General features: G+C 41.4%; 1 protein-coding gene across 1 annotated transcript in view; it reads left to right on the top strand.

Annotated features, from left to right (window-relative positions):
* LOC115776876 (glutamate receptor ionotropic, kainate 2) overlaps positions 1–17,263 on the top strand; it is a 413,631-nt gene that overhangs the window by 356,052 nt on the left and 40,316 nt on the right. The gene's annotated exons all lie outside the window — the stretch shown is intronic.

Raw genomic sequence — 17,263 nt, forward strand, 5'->3', positions numbered from 1 at the left:
GCTGCAATTACAGCTGCTATGATGAGGGTGTTATCCACTATTATCCAGGTGTTATCTACTTCACCAGACAGTGGTCATATGCTTGATTGCTGTATGCTTTCTCTAGAGCAACTAAAACACACTGCAGCTCCTTCTGACCTTCTATACTTTTCCATCAACACTCTCAAACTAAACGTCAAAGTAAACATTGCATCTGTATTGCATTTTTTTGGTATGAAAGTATACTGCTGCTCACCTCTCTTCTTAACCTTACTTTAACAACTCTTTCCTATAGTTTCATGGTATGGTTCATCAACTTTATAGATCTGCACATGGCCCTTGTTCTTGAAAATCAGTACCAGTACACTTTGCCTCCATTCCTCAGGCATCCCCTCACTCTGTGTTTGTGAGAGCTCTCAGAGTGAGAGGATGGAGCAAAAACAGATTTTTTGTTGCCAAGGTTTGTCCTGTTACATTGATTATTCAAACAATAAACAACGTCGAATGTCTACACTCAGTGTCAGATTTGTGTTTTGCTTGTGCAGACTATGCATTTATAATTAGGGGAGTAACCATCATGAAAACCAGATTGCTGTCTATGGGTGAAAAACAAGCAATCGTGAAGCTGAGAAGAGACAGAAAATCAATCAGAGCTTTTGCCTAAATATTGGCCATAGCCAGTACAACCGTTTGGAATGTCCTGAAAAAGAAAATCGTCACTGGTCTACTAGGTAACACATATTTAAGATTCCTCAGTTGATTCAGCAGTTGATGACAGAAACATTGTACATGATGTAAAGAAAGACCCTAAAACAACTGTTAGTGACATCAGCAATAACCTTCAGAAGGCAGGAGTGACTGTATTACACTCTACTGTTCATAGAAAACCTAATGAACCAAAGTACAGAGGCTTCACCAGAAGATGCAAACAGTAATTAGCAAGAAGAATAGGAAGACCAGGCTGCAATTTGACAAGAAGTACAGAGACAAGCCTCAGAAATTCTGGATCAAATTTTATGGACCTATGAGACAAAAATTAACCTTTACCAATGTGATAGACACGCTGAAGTTTGGAGAAAGAAATTATATTCTCATGATCGCAAACATGCAAGCTCATCTGTGAAACACAGTACAGATAATGTCATGGGGGCTTGCATGGCTTCTTCTGGGATGGGCTCATTAATTTTCATTGATGATGTCATGCATGTACAGACAGCAGTACAATGAACTCAGAAGTCTACAGAAACATTTTTTCTGTCAATTTAAACAAAGATGCAACCAAGCTAATTGGGAGACCCCTCATCATGCAGCAAGAAAATGGCCAAAAAGACACTGCCAAAGCTACAAAGGAGGGGCAAGAAGTGGAAGGTTTTAAACTGGCCTAGTCGATCTCCAGACTAAAACCCTACAGAGCATGCATTTTACCTGCTAAAGAGGAGGCCGGAGGGGGCCACCCCCCCAGAGCAAACAACAAACAATATTCAAGTGTGCGTGGGAGTTTGCCCATCCAGTTTACATGTGGCTCATTGTTGCAGGCCATAAGAACTGGTCCATTCAGTCCCAGTATAACTGCAGTGAGAGCTTGGTCTGTATTGCCGGCATTAAGTCAAACTCATTTCCTTTGGGTATTGGACTTCACCAGGGCTGCCCTTTGTCACCAATTCTGTTCATAATTATTATGGACAGAATTTCTAGGCGTAGCCAAGTAGCAGAAGGCTTCTGCCTAAGAATCTCATCTCTACTTTTTGTGGATGATGTAGTCCCGTTGGCTTCATCAGGCGGTGGCCTCCAGTTTGCAGTGGAAAGGCCGTGGCAGATGGCTGCCCCCCCTGAGCCTGGTTCTGCTGGAAGTTTCTTCCTGTTAAAGGGAGTTTTTCCTTCCACTGTTGCCAAGTTCTTGCTCATAGGGGTCATTTTAACTGTTGGGTTTTCTCTGTAATTATTACAATATAATGTGCCTTGAGGTGACTGTTTTTTGTGAATTGGCATTATTTAAATAAAATTTAATTGAATCCTACAGACTATCATCTGATGCTACCTAGCTACAGTCTCCCCTGCTACGATCTAGCAGTCTCCTATCTCTTTCAGATTGCACCTTCTGCATGAGATGTCTCTTATACATCACCCTATGTTCCTACCTCTTGTGGTCACCACAGCTATTTCTATTCTTTTTGCAAAATGCACTACCACATTTCACTCCTTAATACTATACCTACCCAGCACCTGCTTATCACCTCTGTTCCATTCACCCACATGTCCACTGAAGTCTGCTCTAATCACCACTCTCCCCCACAGGGACACTTTCTAGCACTTCATCCAACCTATTCCACAGTTCCTTTTTCTCTTCAAACTGATATCCAACCTGTGAGGCATACATACTAGCAATATTCAGCATCATCTCTTTGATTTCCAGTTTTAACCTTATGATCCTGTCTGACACTGTCTTCACCTACACCAAATATCAAATACCCTTCCTTCAAGATTACCCCAACTGTGCATTTCTTTGGTAGAACAGTAACATGTTGGTATTGTTTCGTGCGGTTTTCACAGTCATTTCATAAAGCGATGGTTCATTATGCAGTTTTTTTTGTTTTTCATTTTTTTTCCAATGTATTGCAAGTTGCTATGGTAACGGAGTTCGTGGCCTATGAGATGTGCCCTAAAGGACGCCGCTGTTGTTTGTATGGATGTGACAATGACATGTTTCAGAATTTCACCAGATGAAAAGAAAATGAATAAGTAGGCTATTAACTCAGAAGGCATTCCATAAATGACATAAAAGGCTAACTTAGTTATGAAATACCAAATACTGTTAAGACTTCTTGCACTGAAACAGAGTATTGGACTTACTCTGATTCTTAGGCCTTTGTGACTAGACAAATACAGATTTGGCAGGTTACTTGAGCTTCACAATATCACAGCCAAGGCTAACTGAACAATTCCATCTGGTCCACTGTTTGAAACAGTTGGCAAATCTGATGTACATTTTACAACTCTGATGTAAAGTGTTTTCAAAAAAGAAACACTGTTGCTCATTTTCAACTCAATGGGTCACCCATTTCATGCTCATGTGAAACTTGCCAAAATAAGCTGGCACAGGTCTTGACTGTGTGACACTTGTGTTTATCCTTTCCTTGATATCACTGCTCATTCTTCCTGTTTTTTGTTCATTTGTTTTTGTTTGTTTGGTTTTTCAGTCCACTAAAGATAGCTTGGTTTCAAGGATGCCTGATTGTTTGGGGTGGCTGTAGCTCAGTAGGTAGAGCAGGTAACCTACTGATCGGAAGGTCAGCAGTTCGATTCCTGGCTACTCCAGGCTACATGCTAATGTATCCTTGGGCAAGATACTTAACACCAAGTTGCTCTCTGACCGTTCTGTTGGAGTATGAATGTGTGTGAATGTTAATTAAAAAGCACTTAGCTTAGTAAAAATATGGAAGTGCTTGTATGAATGGGAGTGCATGGGTAAATATAAAAACGTGTTGTATAAGCGCTTTGAGTGCTCTGACTGAGTAGAAAAGTGCTATATAAGAACTAGTCCATTTACGGTAGCATGTGATTTATCTGACACACTTTGACTTGTTCCATTCCAGAGCTGTGGAGAAGGTATATACTATAGATAGCAACAAATAAATAAAAGGCACCAGAACACTATTCACTTTTACCATCATGGTGATCAATGCTTTTGAAATGTCCTAGCTGCTTGCCCTGAACTTAAGAGCCAGATACCAGAAACCCTTGAGCACAAGAACAGAAGAGATGTTAAAGCATGTGAGCATGGCCTTGTGACTGCAGCCACATGACTGAAGGCAGAAGAATACAGCAAGCTATGCTTAACCAAGGGGCGTGCAGTCATCATTGTCACTGTTTAGGGTCTTTTGGTTCCACTAGATTATACTTTTGTTAAACCTCTGCATACTAAATAGTAATCACAGTGATGTCTACTCAACAGGATCTAGTAAACTGATAATTTTTTCTAATATGAATATGTTTACCCCTCCCACTTGAGGGAGAGCACATTCAAATGGTTGCAATAATATGTAGTGTTATTTTATTATTTTTTTCAAACAATTAACATCCTGATTGCAGTGTGAAGGCATGACTGGATGGAGGTTTGGGAGGTGGGAATGTATAAGGATACATTTTTTTTCTTTTTCTTTTTTATAAGGCTTCATCCGTCTGGATCTTTACATGTGACTATTTTTAATCAGAAGGTCTGGAGAAGTTCCTGGAGTGATATATATATATATATATATATATATATATATATATATATATATATATATATATGGATATAGATAGATAGATAGAGGAGTAAGAGAAAGAGGTGCAGGGGTGCTTGGTGCTTTGCAGATGTCTTACATTTACAGGCAGGAGAATTTCAAGGCTTGCTTTGGGGATGATAACTTATAATGGCAGGGAACGAGCTTACAGTGAAAGCATTAGCATAGATTAACTACAGAAATGGCTTTTAATTAGGCTGCAAGTACAATGAGTAGAAATACAAACCCCACAGATCTGTTTTAACTTTAAAAGTTATCATAGTTGAGTGCATGAAGACAATGAAATGGTAATACTTGATATGAGCATTAATCATTTGGAACAGTAACCCTGCATGTTGAAATTTTATGAGAGCAAAATGGAATGCACAAATTTGTTACTGACATTGAATGAGAACAAGGCTGCAAAAAAAAAAATAAAAAAAATAAAAAATCTAATAGAATTAAACAGAATTAATTGAAAAAAAAAATTTAATATAAGCATTCTGTCTAATCTTTGTGTTTAGAACTTGTGGCCATCAACAGATGGTGCATTTCTCATTTTGAGATGCTCTGCCAGGCATTTACTGCAACCACCTCTTGTTTGTGGGGGCCTTTGCCTTCACTTTTGTCTATAATTTCTGAAAAGCATTCAATTTTATTCAGTTTTATTTATGTAGTGCCAAATAACAGCAGTTGCCTCAAGGTGCTTTATATTGTAAGGTAAAGGACCAACCATAATAGAAAGCTGGCAACAATCAGACAAAACCCCATGAGCAAGCACTTGGCAACAGTGGAAGGGAAAAAAATCACTTTTTTGACAGGAAGAAACCTCCAGCAGAACCAGGCTCAGTGAGGGGCAGCCATCTGCCGCAACCAGTTTGGGTGAGGAGAGGGAGACAAAACAGACACTGGAAGAGATTCAGAGATTAATAATAATTAATCATTAAATGCAAGTGACGCATAAACACATACAGAATGAAAAGAAGTGAGTAAGGAAGAAATGCTATGCATCGAAAGGTATTGTCACCAAGAGTAAGTATTTGGTTAGACACCATGTTCTAAGATTTTTAGTTCAGTGTTATCTGAATTTAGAAGTAAGAAATTAGAGGTCATCCATTCCTTTATGTCTAAGACATAAAGGACATTTCTGCAGCTTAACTAATTGGTGTGTGTCACTTGACTTCACGGACAGATAAAGCTGTGTATCATCAGCATAGCAATTAAAATGTATGCTGTGCCTTCTAATAATACACTGCCTAAGGGACGCATACATAATGTAACTTATAATGGGAGGTAAAAAACTTGACAGAATTGGTCCTAGCACAGAACTCTGTGGAACTCCATAATTAACCTTAGTGTGTGAAGTAGACTTCCTATTTACATTTAAAAAAAATTGGAGTCTGTTAGATAGATATACTCCAGAGTAGTACCTTTAAGACCTATGGCATGTTCTAGTCTCTGTAATAAAATGTAATAAAACGCTGCACAGTGGTCTGGCAGGACAAGCACAGAGATGAGTCCAGTGTCAGAGGCTGTAAGAAGATTATCTGTAACCTTCACTAATGTTGTTTCTGTACTGTTGTAACAGCCAGAGCAACAGGGATGGGATATGTTGCAAGGCTGAATGATGCCACAAGGTGGTGCATCTTCCTTGTTGTGTGTGTTGGACTGAGAACCACTGCAGAACGCCGCTGATGCCCACCCAGCCGACATCTTGGAGTGCAAGCTCTACGTTGTGACAAACTGATCGCGGGATGCTCTCTGTGTCTGTTGTCATGTATGACCTGGCTATGTAGAGCCCTGGAGACCTGGCGTTTGATGGTCGTAAGTTCTGCCAAATAAAGGCACTGTATTCTGAATCTTGTTGGCTATATTTATGAGTTACCCGAGCATGGTAGTGCCAGCCCTAGCTAACTTTGCTAGCCTCTCCACCCGCACCAGCCTCCTGTTACACTGTGATGAATTCTGAAACCTGACTGAAACTCTTCAAATGAACCGTTCCTCTGCAGATGATCAGTTAGCTGTTTTACAACTACTCTTTCAAGAATTTATGAGATAAAAGTAAGATTGGAGCTTGCCTATAATTAACTAATACAGCTGGGTCAAGTGATGACTTTTTAAGTAATGGTTTAATTACTGCCACCTCAAAGGCTTGGGGTATATAAGCCCATTAATTGATATAGATTGATCATATTTAAGACTGAGGCATTAATTAATGGTAGGACTTCTTTGAGCAGTCTTGTAGGAATGGGGTCTAATAGACATGTTGATGGGTTGGAAGAAGTAACTATAGAACTTAACTCAGAACGCTTAATTGAGGAGAAAGAATCTAAATAAATAGTAATACTGAAAGGAGCTGTACATAATGATATGTCTGTGGAATGGTTATTAATATTTCCTCTTATGTTTGAAATTATTTGTGAAGAAATTGATGGAGTCATTTCTAGCAAAATTGAAGGAATACTCTGACTCTTTGTCAGCCTGGCTACAGTGCTGAAAAGAAACCTAGGGTTGTTCTTATTTTCTTCAATGAATATTAAGATGCCCTAGCTCCATAGAGAGCTTTTTGTGGAGCAACAAACTGTTTCATAGGCTAAATGAAGATCTTCAAAATTAGTGAGATGCCATTTCCTCTTCAGCTTATGGGTTATCTGTTTTTAGCTGCTCATTTGTGAGTTATACCAGGGATTTGGGGGATCTCTTTTTCAAAGGAGCCACAGTTTCCAGGGTCGTTTGCAGCAGGGTTCTAAATTAACTTTTTTGATCACCAGCCAATGTGGCTGGTAATTCTCTAAAGTTACTGGCCAATCAGAATTTCCACTAGCCAAATTTTATGCAGTAAAAATATGAGAAATGAGTGCCACTGAATGCATTTGATAATTTTATTAAAATTGTTAGCATGAAAAACACATACCATAACATACATGGTTTCTCGCGCTATTGTCACTACAAACTGCGCGCAGCCAATGGGCGTATAATGTCATCACGTAGCGTTAAGGCATATAGTGTTCATGGGAAATGTAGGAAGTACTGCCGGGGGATAAATGACAGAGAACCGAGCCTTATGTATCATGCATGTAAAGCCTCTTGCATCACTGGCAAAATTGGCTAGTAAGTTTTTATTAACACGGCGGGTTGGCGGGTGTTAATTTAGAACCCTGGTCTGCAGTAAGGATGTAACAATATTGATGAGATTATCAACCGCTGTGGGAGGAAGGTTTAGGTAGCTGTTCTGCACAGTTTCTATGCCATATGTCAGATAAGATCCAGAGTGTGATTAAAGTAGTGGTCATTTATATTTTGAGAGACAGAGTCTGATAATAGTTTAAATGCAGTGTTGAGGCTGTCATTTTTCAGCATCAACATAGATGTTAAAATCAGCCACTCTAATCATTTTATCTGATCTGATCAATAAATCAGATATTAAAAAAAAAAGTAAGGGCCAGGTGGACAATAGACAACAGCAAATAAACTGTTTTTGAAGTTTTCCAATTAGGGTGGACAAGGCTTTGTCTGGGTCTATGGTTAATTAATGAGCTTGAGTGGAAGATCACTGCTACTCCTCCTCCTCAGCATGTGTTTTGGGGATTCTGACAGTTAATTTAAATGAATCAACACCCCCAAGTCACACTAACATATTCATCCTGCTCCAACCAGTTTTCTGCAAGGCAGAATAAATCAATATGTTGATCAATTACTAAATAATTTACTAAAAGGGACTTAGAAGAGAGAAGCCTAATGTAATCCACTTAATCCACATTTAACCGATTTACATTTTGGTGCAGTTTACAGGGCAATATTGTTCTTTGTCAATTTTTATGCTTAAATTATTTTTTGCTGATTTTTAGTTTGGTTTTTGGTGGTCTGGGAGCAGACACGGTCTCTATGGGAATGGTGTTTTGGGGGGATGTCAGGAGGAGAGAAGGACCGACTGCAGCTCTACTTCCTGGTCTCAACCCCTGATATAAACTTCACTTTTAACTTCTGAAGTTGGCATATCTCTTTTTTGGTAGCTGAAGTCTGTTGTGTAGAGAGTGAAGAGAAAGGGAAAGAAGGTGGTCCCCTGTAGGGCTCCAGTGTTGCTGACCATACCATCTGACACACAGTGCTGCAGGTGCACATATTGTGGTCTGCCAGTCAGATACTCAAAACACAGCTTTTATTGGTGGCAGGAGAAAGGGAATAAACAAAACATAAAGAACTCAGACAAACTGGAAACAGAACAGGGAAACTCACTACTATGACGCAACCATGAACTGAGGAAAACCGAGGGCTTAAACGCACACAGGGTGGTTAGGGAAACAGGACACAACTGGGGAGAACTGGTGTGCTGAATTGAACTAACAAGACAAGGGAAGCGAAACTGAACAACATGCACAGAAGACAAGACTAATAAAGCAAAACAGGAAGTGACTAGACATTACACAAATGCAGACTTGACAACCAGACAACACCTGAACTCAAAAAGATTGTAATAAGATGTAACCAAAAGCATAACTCAAATAACTAAACTAAACTCTGAGGCTACAAATAAAAACCTGACCAGAAACAAAAGGTACAAAACTCAAACTACAAAACCCCATCACAAACTAAGAATCAAAGAGACATTAAATAACAAAATTAGAAATTCCACAGAACTGAAAATGCTGGGTCACTGACCAAGGATGATCACAGTCAGGGCTGGTAGATAAACTGAAGGGGGTCCATCACTAGCCTGACCACAGGCTGGAACTGGTCCATGATGAATCTCTCCACGGTCTTCTGGTGTCATCCGATGTGTGATGTCAATCCCACAGGTCTGTAGACCTTAGAGTAGGTAGGATGTGATGTGCATGAAGTATGACCACTTCCGCAGCAAAATAACTTTTTGCAGATTCCTGAAGATTAGATGGAACACTTCACAAAGCTGAGGGGGACAAGCTTTGAGAATCATGGGGCTCACACCATAAGGACCCATGGACTTGCCTGAGTAGACACTCATCAGCTGTCTCCAAATCTGGTCAACAGAAAGCAACTGGTGAGGGAAGAGTGGAGTTGACTAGATGGAGAGTATGGGGAGTACCTAAGCCTGGGAGTCAGAGGAGGAGGTGTTAAATGGACTTTCACAGAAGGCTGAGGCATTGTCAGGAGGGAAGGGATAGAGCAAGGAGTGTCTAGTGGTTGAAGGCTTATGGCAGGAAGGTCAGTGGGAGCTGCAGCTACAGAGTGAAATCGCTTAAAGAACAGATTTAGTTCATTGGCCCAACACATACTACCTTCAGTTCCTATGTGTTGGCTGTCCTCAAACCAGTGATAAGCTTAATGTCACTCCAGGCCTCCCTTATGTAGTTCTTTCCACTCTAGCTTCTTTCTGTCTTCTTATTAATTGATGCCTCCCGTTGCCCTTGATTTACTCTCACCTGCTCTCTGTTGCCTGCTCTGAACACCCTCTTCTTCATGTTGACAAGTGTTTTTATGTCCTTTGTGTGACAAGGGTAAAAGGATACAGGAACTTCAATTAAGAGGTCACAACAGGTCACAACAGTCAGTGTGAGTTACGTACCATAACTGACTCCATCCATCCAAACACCCATCCAACCATCCATTTTTATACCACTTATCTGAGGCTGGCGCAGTCTAAGCAGAGACACCCAGTCCTCTCTGTTGCTGGCCACCTCCTCCAGCTCTTCTGAGGGACACCATGGCCTGTGCAAGTCAGCTGCAAAATAGAATCACTCCAGTGGGACATGCGTGGAACACCTCAGCTAGGAGGTGCCTGGGAGGCATCCTAGACAGATGCCTGAGCCACCTCAACTGGCTCCTTTCAATGTGGAGGAACAGCAGCTCTAATCTGAGCCTCTCCTGGTTAGCTGAGGTCCTCACCCCTATCTCTAACGCTGTAAAAAAGGGAGTTTTTCCTTCCCACATTCACCAAGTGCTTGCTTATAGGGGGTCGTTTGATTGTTGGGGTTTTGTGTGTATTATTGTTGGGTCTTTACCTTACAATATAAAGCACCTTGAGGCAATTGTTGTTGTGATTTGGCACAATATAAATAAAACAGAATTGATTTGAATTAAAAGAGTGTGATGAGGCTTTCAAATCTGGGGACCAGCAAGCCTTCAATGTAGCAGAGGAGTAGCCAGAAGGACGCAGTGGGGGGGGGGGGGGGTAAAGCCCAGACTCAAACCGTGCATAGAGGAACAATTTAATAATTAATATGTCAATAGAACCCTCACAACATGTGGAGAGGTATCAAGGCACTGACTGACTACAAAACTACACTACAGTCAGCATCCGAGGACACTAACCTGCCTGACACCCATAACCAGTTTTTTGCCTGCTTTGACACCCAGGGAGGAGGGGAGGTTGCTCCATCCTGCCACCCACTCAACATGGAGAGTCAACACTGGTCCTGCAGCATCACCAGGTGAGGACTACACTGAGTAACGGTGAATGCAAACAAATCAGCAGGCCCAGATGGAGTGTCAGGTCATGTGCTAAAGGCATATGCAGACCAGCTGGAGAGGTGCTTACCATGGTGTTCAACCTCATACTACAACAGTCTGCTGTCCCATCATGCCTGAAATCATCCACCATTATCCCATTACCCAAAATAGTGACTGTGAAGTGTCTGAATGACTAACAATAGTTATGAAGTGCTTTGAAAAAGTGGTATTGTATCACTTTACATTTATTTTACCACCTGGCCTGGATAAACATCAGTTTGCTTATCAGGCAAACTGCTCCACACGGGATGCAATAACAACTGCTCTCCACACTGCCTTGATACATCTTAAGAAACCAAATAGTCATATGAGGATACTATTTGTGGTCTCAAGAATTTGAAAAAGACAACTGGACTTCTTTAAATATATTTTGAAGACATGTCACCTCTTATCCAATAGCCTTCTTCAGTTCGAAAACCAAAAGATGGAGAGTCCCGGGTCTTGTTCTGCTAGACCTCAGTGCAGTGTTCGATACAATTGACCATATTTTATTATAGAATAGAGCATGCTGTAGGTGTTAAAGGTACTGTGCTGCAGTGGTTTGAATCATATCTATCCAGTAGTCTCCCATTTGTTCATGACAATGTACAATCTAGTCTTCATAACACACTAAGGCTGATTATGGAGTTCCACAGGGTTCTGTGTTTGTACCAGTTCTATTTACATTATACATGCTTCCCTTAGGAAGCATTATTAGAAGGCATAGCATATTTTTTCATTGCTGTGCAGATGATACCCAGCTGGATGACCTCTAATTTCTTGCTTCTAAATTGACATAAAACTGAAGTTATTGTACTTGGCCCTTCAAATCTGTGGTGTCTAAGCACATACTTACTTTGTATTGCATTACCTTAGGCTCCAGTAACACTGTGAAGTATCTTGGAGCAATTTTTCATCTGGTAAATGATAAATGGACCAGTTCTTAAATAACGGTTTTCTACTCAGGTGCTCAAAGCATTTTATACAACACGCTTGCATTTACCCATTTACACAAGCACTTGTTTATGCATCTAAGTGCTTTCTATCTAGCATTTACACTCCGAGCAACTCAGGGTTCAATGTCTTGCTCTATGATAATTTGGCATGCAGACTGGAGCAGCCGGGAATTGAACTACCAACATTCCAATTAGGAATCAAACCACCAACCTTCCAATTAGCAGATGACCCGCTCTACCTCTTGAGCCACAGCTACCCTAACCATATATCCTTAAACTAATATGTAGGACTGCTTTCTTGCATTTGCGCAATATCTCTAAAATTAGAAACATGTTGTCTCAGAGTGATGCTGAAAATCTAGTTCATTATTTCTTGGCTGGACTATTGTAATTCATCACATTGCCCTAAAAGCTCCCTGAAAAGCCGTTACATAATCCAAAATGCTGGAGGGACTAGAAAAAGTGAGCATTTTTCTCCCTTTTAAATACAAAATTGAATTTAAAATCCTTCTTCTCACATACAAAGACCTCATAGTACCATATGCCCCCAACAGAGCACTTCACATTCAGACTGCTGGCTTACTTGTGATTCCTAAGGTATTCAAATATAGAACAGGAGGCAGAGCCTTCAGCTTTCAGGCTCCTCTTCTGTCAAATGAGCACCAAGCTTGGATTTGGGAGACCGACACCCACTCTACTTTTAAGATTAGTCTTAAAACTTTACTTTTTGATAAAGCTTAAAGTTAGGCCAAGATCAAGGGATCCTGAAACCTCCCTTAGTTATGCTGCTATAGGCCGAGGCTGCTGGGGGGCTTCCCATGATGCACTGAGTGTTTTTTCTTCACTCACCATGTGTTTATACACCACTTTGCATTTAATCATTAGTTATTATTAATCTCTGGCTCTCTTCCACAGCATGTCTTCTGTCCTGTATTCTGTCCCTCACCCCCAACTTGTTGTGGCAGATGGCTGTCCCTGACCCTAGTTCTGCCAGAGGTTTCTTCCTGTTAAAAGGGAGTTTTTCCTTCTCACTGTCGCCAAGTGCTTGCTTATAGGTGGTTGTCTGATTGGTGGGGTTTTCTCTGTATTACCTTACAAGATAAAGTCCCTTGAGGCAACTGTTTGTCATGATTTGATGCTCTATAAATAAAAATTAACTGAAGTGAACTGAATTTAAACCCTAGACAGGGTTGACCTGTCGAGGTGGCTCTTCTATGTTGTGCCATGCATTTATGGGGGGGCTGTTTGCTTTCTCCAATGTAAAGGTCTCAGGAGTCCTCACTGCACTGCACAGCACACACATGTTGCTTAGCTTGGGTTTGGAGTGAATGAACGAGTTTTGTGCTTCAGACCCAGCGACACTGGGTCTGAAGCACAAGGGATGTAATTCTTTGAGAACATTCTCCTGAGCTCTCTGGCAAACCTGATGTATGACAGTGTTGTTCCATTTGTCATTCTCTTTCTCTCTAGTTGGTGTCTTACCTTCTTTCTTGTGCATCTGGTAACGCTTTCTTTTAAGGCCCGCCCTTAGGCCATAACTATCCTGTAAGTAAATTTTAGTTATGTGGAATTACGCCGTAATTTTTTTTACTACGTCAAAATTAAAAAAAATTACGGCGGAATTAAAAATATTTACACCGGAATTAAAAAATAATTATGGCGGAATTAAAAATAATTCAGCCGTAGTAAAAATAATTATGGCGGAATTAAAAATAATTACGGCGTAATTCCACATAACTAAAATTTACTTACAGGATAGTTATGGCCTAAGGGCGGGCCTTAAAAGAAAGCATTACGTGCATCTTTGCTGATTTGATGAAAGCCTGATTGGGATAACTACATGTTTTAAGGGCTTTCTTTACGTGTGTGTTCCTTTTCTTTCCCTTTGCCAGTATTCCCATCTGGGACAAGGAAGACAGATGATTTGAAAGAGAAGGAAAAATGGCCATCTGTGTCCACTGTGAATGACCATCATTGAACAGAGGTGGTGGCTTATGACACCTGCTGTCATAAGCAATGCAGTCATGAGATCCCTTACCAGATGGCTCAACCCTCACTCACACTTTTTTTTTGGTGACCTCGATAGGTGACATGATAGGGTGGGGCAAGAGCTCACAGTGGTTTCACCTAAAACCCCAGGTGGTAATGACCCATGCCTTTTTTTCACACCTTGACTCAGGTGATGATGTACATGATTAATAGTGGGTTAATTACCACCTCCAAATGGACAACCCCCACTAGAGTTTAAATACCTGGGACTCTCCACCTTTTCATTTTAGAACAGAAGAAACCTCTTGAATAATAGGTGAAATGTCTTTAAAAAAAAAAAAAAAAAAAAAGTCCAGTAGCGCTTTGAAGCTCTTGAGATTACTATGACCTGGATGACTGAGACTCTACATGGACAAATGCTATTTGTGCATTTTAGCTCCACATTTAACACTGTAATACCTAGTAATAACTAGTCATCAGAATACTCACTATGGTCATGAGTATTCGACTTTCTCACCGGCCGCCCACAGCAAGTCAGAGTGGTGAGACGTGGCTCTTCGACCATCATCCTGAACACAGAAACCCCACAAGGTTGTGTACTTAGTCCAATACTGTTCACCCTCTTCAACCATGATTGCACCCCAATACACCCTTCCAACGCTAGAATAAAATTGGCAGATGATCCAACTGTCGTTGGGCTGATTACTAACAATGACAAAACAGCTTATAGGCTTCAGTTGGCGCATTTGGTTGATTGGTGTGAGAAGAACAGCCTGGTCCTTAACACCTATGACACCAAAGAGTTAATCATAGATTTCAAGAGAACAGGTAGTACAACCCACTTCCCCTTTCACATGCATGATGAAGCTATCAAGAGTGTGGAGAAACTAAAGTTCCTTGGACTCACCTTGTCCAACCACTTGACATAGACCTCCGACACCTAAAGCCTGGTTAAAAAAGCTCAACAAAAACTGTTCTTCCTAAGAAAGCTGTAGCAAGCACAGCTCCCCCAGTAACTGCTCCTGAATTTCTTAATGACCACCACTGAGAGCAGCCTCACGAATCACATCGCAGTGTGGTACAGAAGCTGCACAGCTGCTGATCTGAAGGACCTACAACATGTGGTGAAGACTGCATACCGTATAGTAGGGTTGGAGCTTCCATATCTCGAGGATGTCTACACCAACTGTCTGAAGATGAAGGCTAGACACTTCACACCCCGGTCACCCTCTCTTTGAACCTTTGCCATCAGGCAAAAAATAGAGACTAATACAATCTTACACAAACAAACTGAGGAACAGCTTTTCCCCCGAGCCTATGGCCTCCATCGTCTCCCATCCACAACCCCCATACACTATAATAACTTGCACTGAAAAAACTTTAAAAAATGACTTTTTTAAGGACTTTCATTTTATCCTATATAATTATTGCCTCAGTTTAAATAATCTCTTTATCATCTATTTATTTATTATTGTCATTATTGTCTATTTATTGTTTTTACCATTTTTTTTTCTGATGGGTACAGGAGTGATGCCAGTCCAAATTTCACTGTACTTATAATGACAATAAAGATTATTCTTCTCTATTCTATTCTTTGTTTGAATTGCCTGTTCCAAAAGAAGTGAAATTCCTCAATCAGTTCGTCCTCAGCCTGCAAAACAGCAAGGTTACTGTTAGCTTTAGCTTCTCGCAGAGATACTGTTATTACCTCATATACAACCTTGAGTAGGTGAGTAGGTACTGAGTGATGCATTGTGCACTTAAGCTCCTCAGAAAGGACAGATGTGGGGTCAAGGGCCACTACAGTATGTAACCTGGACTTTAAATTTGCCTAGATAGAGTCTCTATATTTGTGTTTGCTCAACCTGGTTTATACCTGATCTCTAGGTCTAAACTGGCCCCTAGCTAAGCAGTTTCAAGTTGACTGATTGTATACACTGTCTTTTTGACCCAACAAGTACTTCCTAAACTTTTCTGAAACTAAGGGCTAAAAGTTCTAATTTCATGTAACTGTAGTTCTGCATGTTCCTTTCTGCTTTGTGGAGACTTAGGCTAGCAAAAGCAATAGGGTCAGTCCTACCTTCCCATTCTTGTGACATCTCCCAATCCATCATGACTTGTGTTTATGTCCAACACATAAATTCTATTAAGATCTACATTGGCCAGTACAGTGATGGGAGTGTCTGAAAAGCCATGTCACATGGCTCAGTCCAGCAGGATTTGAGCTGATTTTTATTTATTTATTTTCTGTCTTCATGGGTCAGTTTTGCAGAAAAAGGGTTTAATGTGAAAGCAATACAGGAAATATTAAGGAATAATACCTAGCAAACCCAAGGAAATGGAATCTATGGGCATTTCCACTTGACCACTGGAGCAATTTTATTGGGGTCCATGGCCACAGTGATCTCCTAATGTTTTTCTGTCAACCTTTGAAAGGTACTACGCAAAGTCCAAAGTTTTCTTGGTGGCCTCAGAGTCTCATCTCTGCTCTTTGCAGATGTTGGCTTCATCAGGGGGTGGCCTCCAGCTCGCAGTGGAACGGTTCGCAGCTGAGTGTGAAGCGGCCGGTATGAGAATCAGCACCTCTAAGTCTGAGGCCATGGTCCTCAGCCGGAAAAGGGTGGAGTGCCCTCTCCGGCTCAGGAACGAGTTCTTGCCCCAAGTGGAGGAGTTCAAGTATCTCGGGGTCTTGTTCACGAGTTATGGGAGAAAGGAGCGGGAGATCAACAGATGGATCAGGGCTGCTTCTGCAGTGATGCAGATGCTGCATTGGTTTGTCGTGGTGAAAAGGGAGCTTAGTGTAAAAGCAAAGCTCTCGATTTACTGGTCGATCTACGTTCCTACCCTCACCTATGGTCGCGAGCTTTGGGTAGTGACTGAAAGAATAAGATCGCAAATACAAGCGGCAGAAATGAGTTTCCTTCGAAGGGTGGCTGGCCTCTCCCTTAGAGATAAGGTGAGGAGTGCGGCCATCCGGGAGGGGCTCAGAGTAAAGCCGCTGCTCCTCCACATCGAAAGGAGCCAGTTGAGGTGGCTCGGGCATCTGATTAGGATGCCTCCTGGCCACCTCTTGGGTGAGGTGTTCCGGGCATGTCCCACCAGGAGGGGGCCCCGTGGTAGACCCAGGACATACTGGGGAGATTATATCTCTCAGCTGGCCTGGGAACGCCTTGGGGTCCCTCCGGATGAGCTGTAGGAGGTGGCTGGGGAGAGGGAAGCCTGGGCTCCTGCCCCCGTGACCCGGCTCCAGATAAGCGGAAGAGAATGGATGGATGGATGGAAATAAACTGAAAGGTGTGCAAAAAGCTGTCTCATTTCTGTCTGCCTCAGCCACGGGGAACTGAATATATCACTTGTAAGGTCTGTGGAAGAGAACCACTTATCCCCTGCAAGGGCATCGAGGCATTCAATAAGCAATGTTACGTGTTTTTGTATTTGGTTGCATGTAATACGCACACATTCACAAGGAGCCATCGTTTTCCTGAACTAGGACTAGCAGTGCAGCATAATGGTTGATGATTAAGCTTATGGCCTGTGCTTGTAGTAGTTTTTTAATGTGTCCTTTAACCATCTCAAATTGAGATGTGGGACGTTGCCAGTACTTCTGTTTAG

This window comes from Archocentrus centrarchus, unplaced genomic scaffold (genome assembly GCF_007364275.1).
Source record: "Archocentrus centrarchus isolate MPI-CPG fArcCen1 unplaced genomic scaffold, fArcCen1 scaffold_40_ctg1, whole genome shotgun sequence".
NCBI classification, from domain to species: Eukaryota; Metazoa; Chordata; class Actinopteri; order Cichliformes; family Cichlidae; genus Archocentrus; species Archocentrus centrarchus.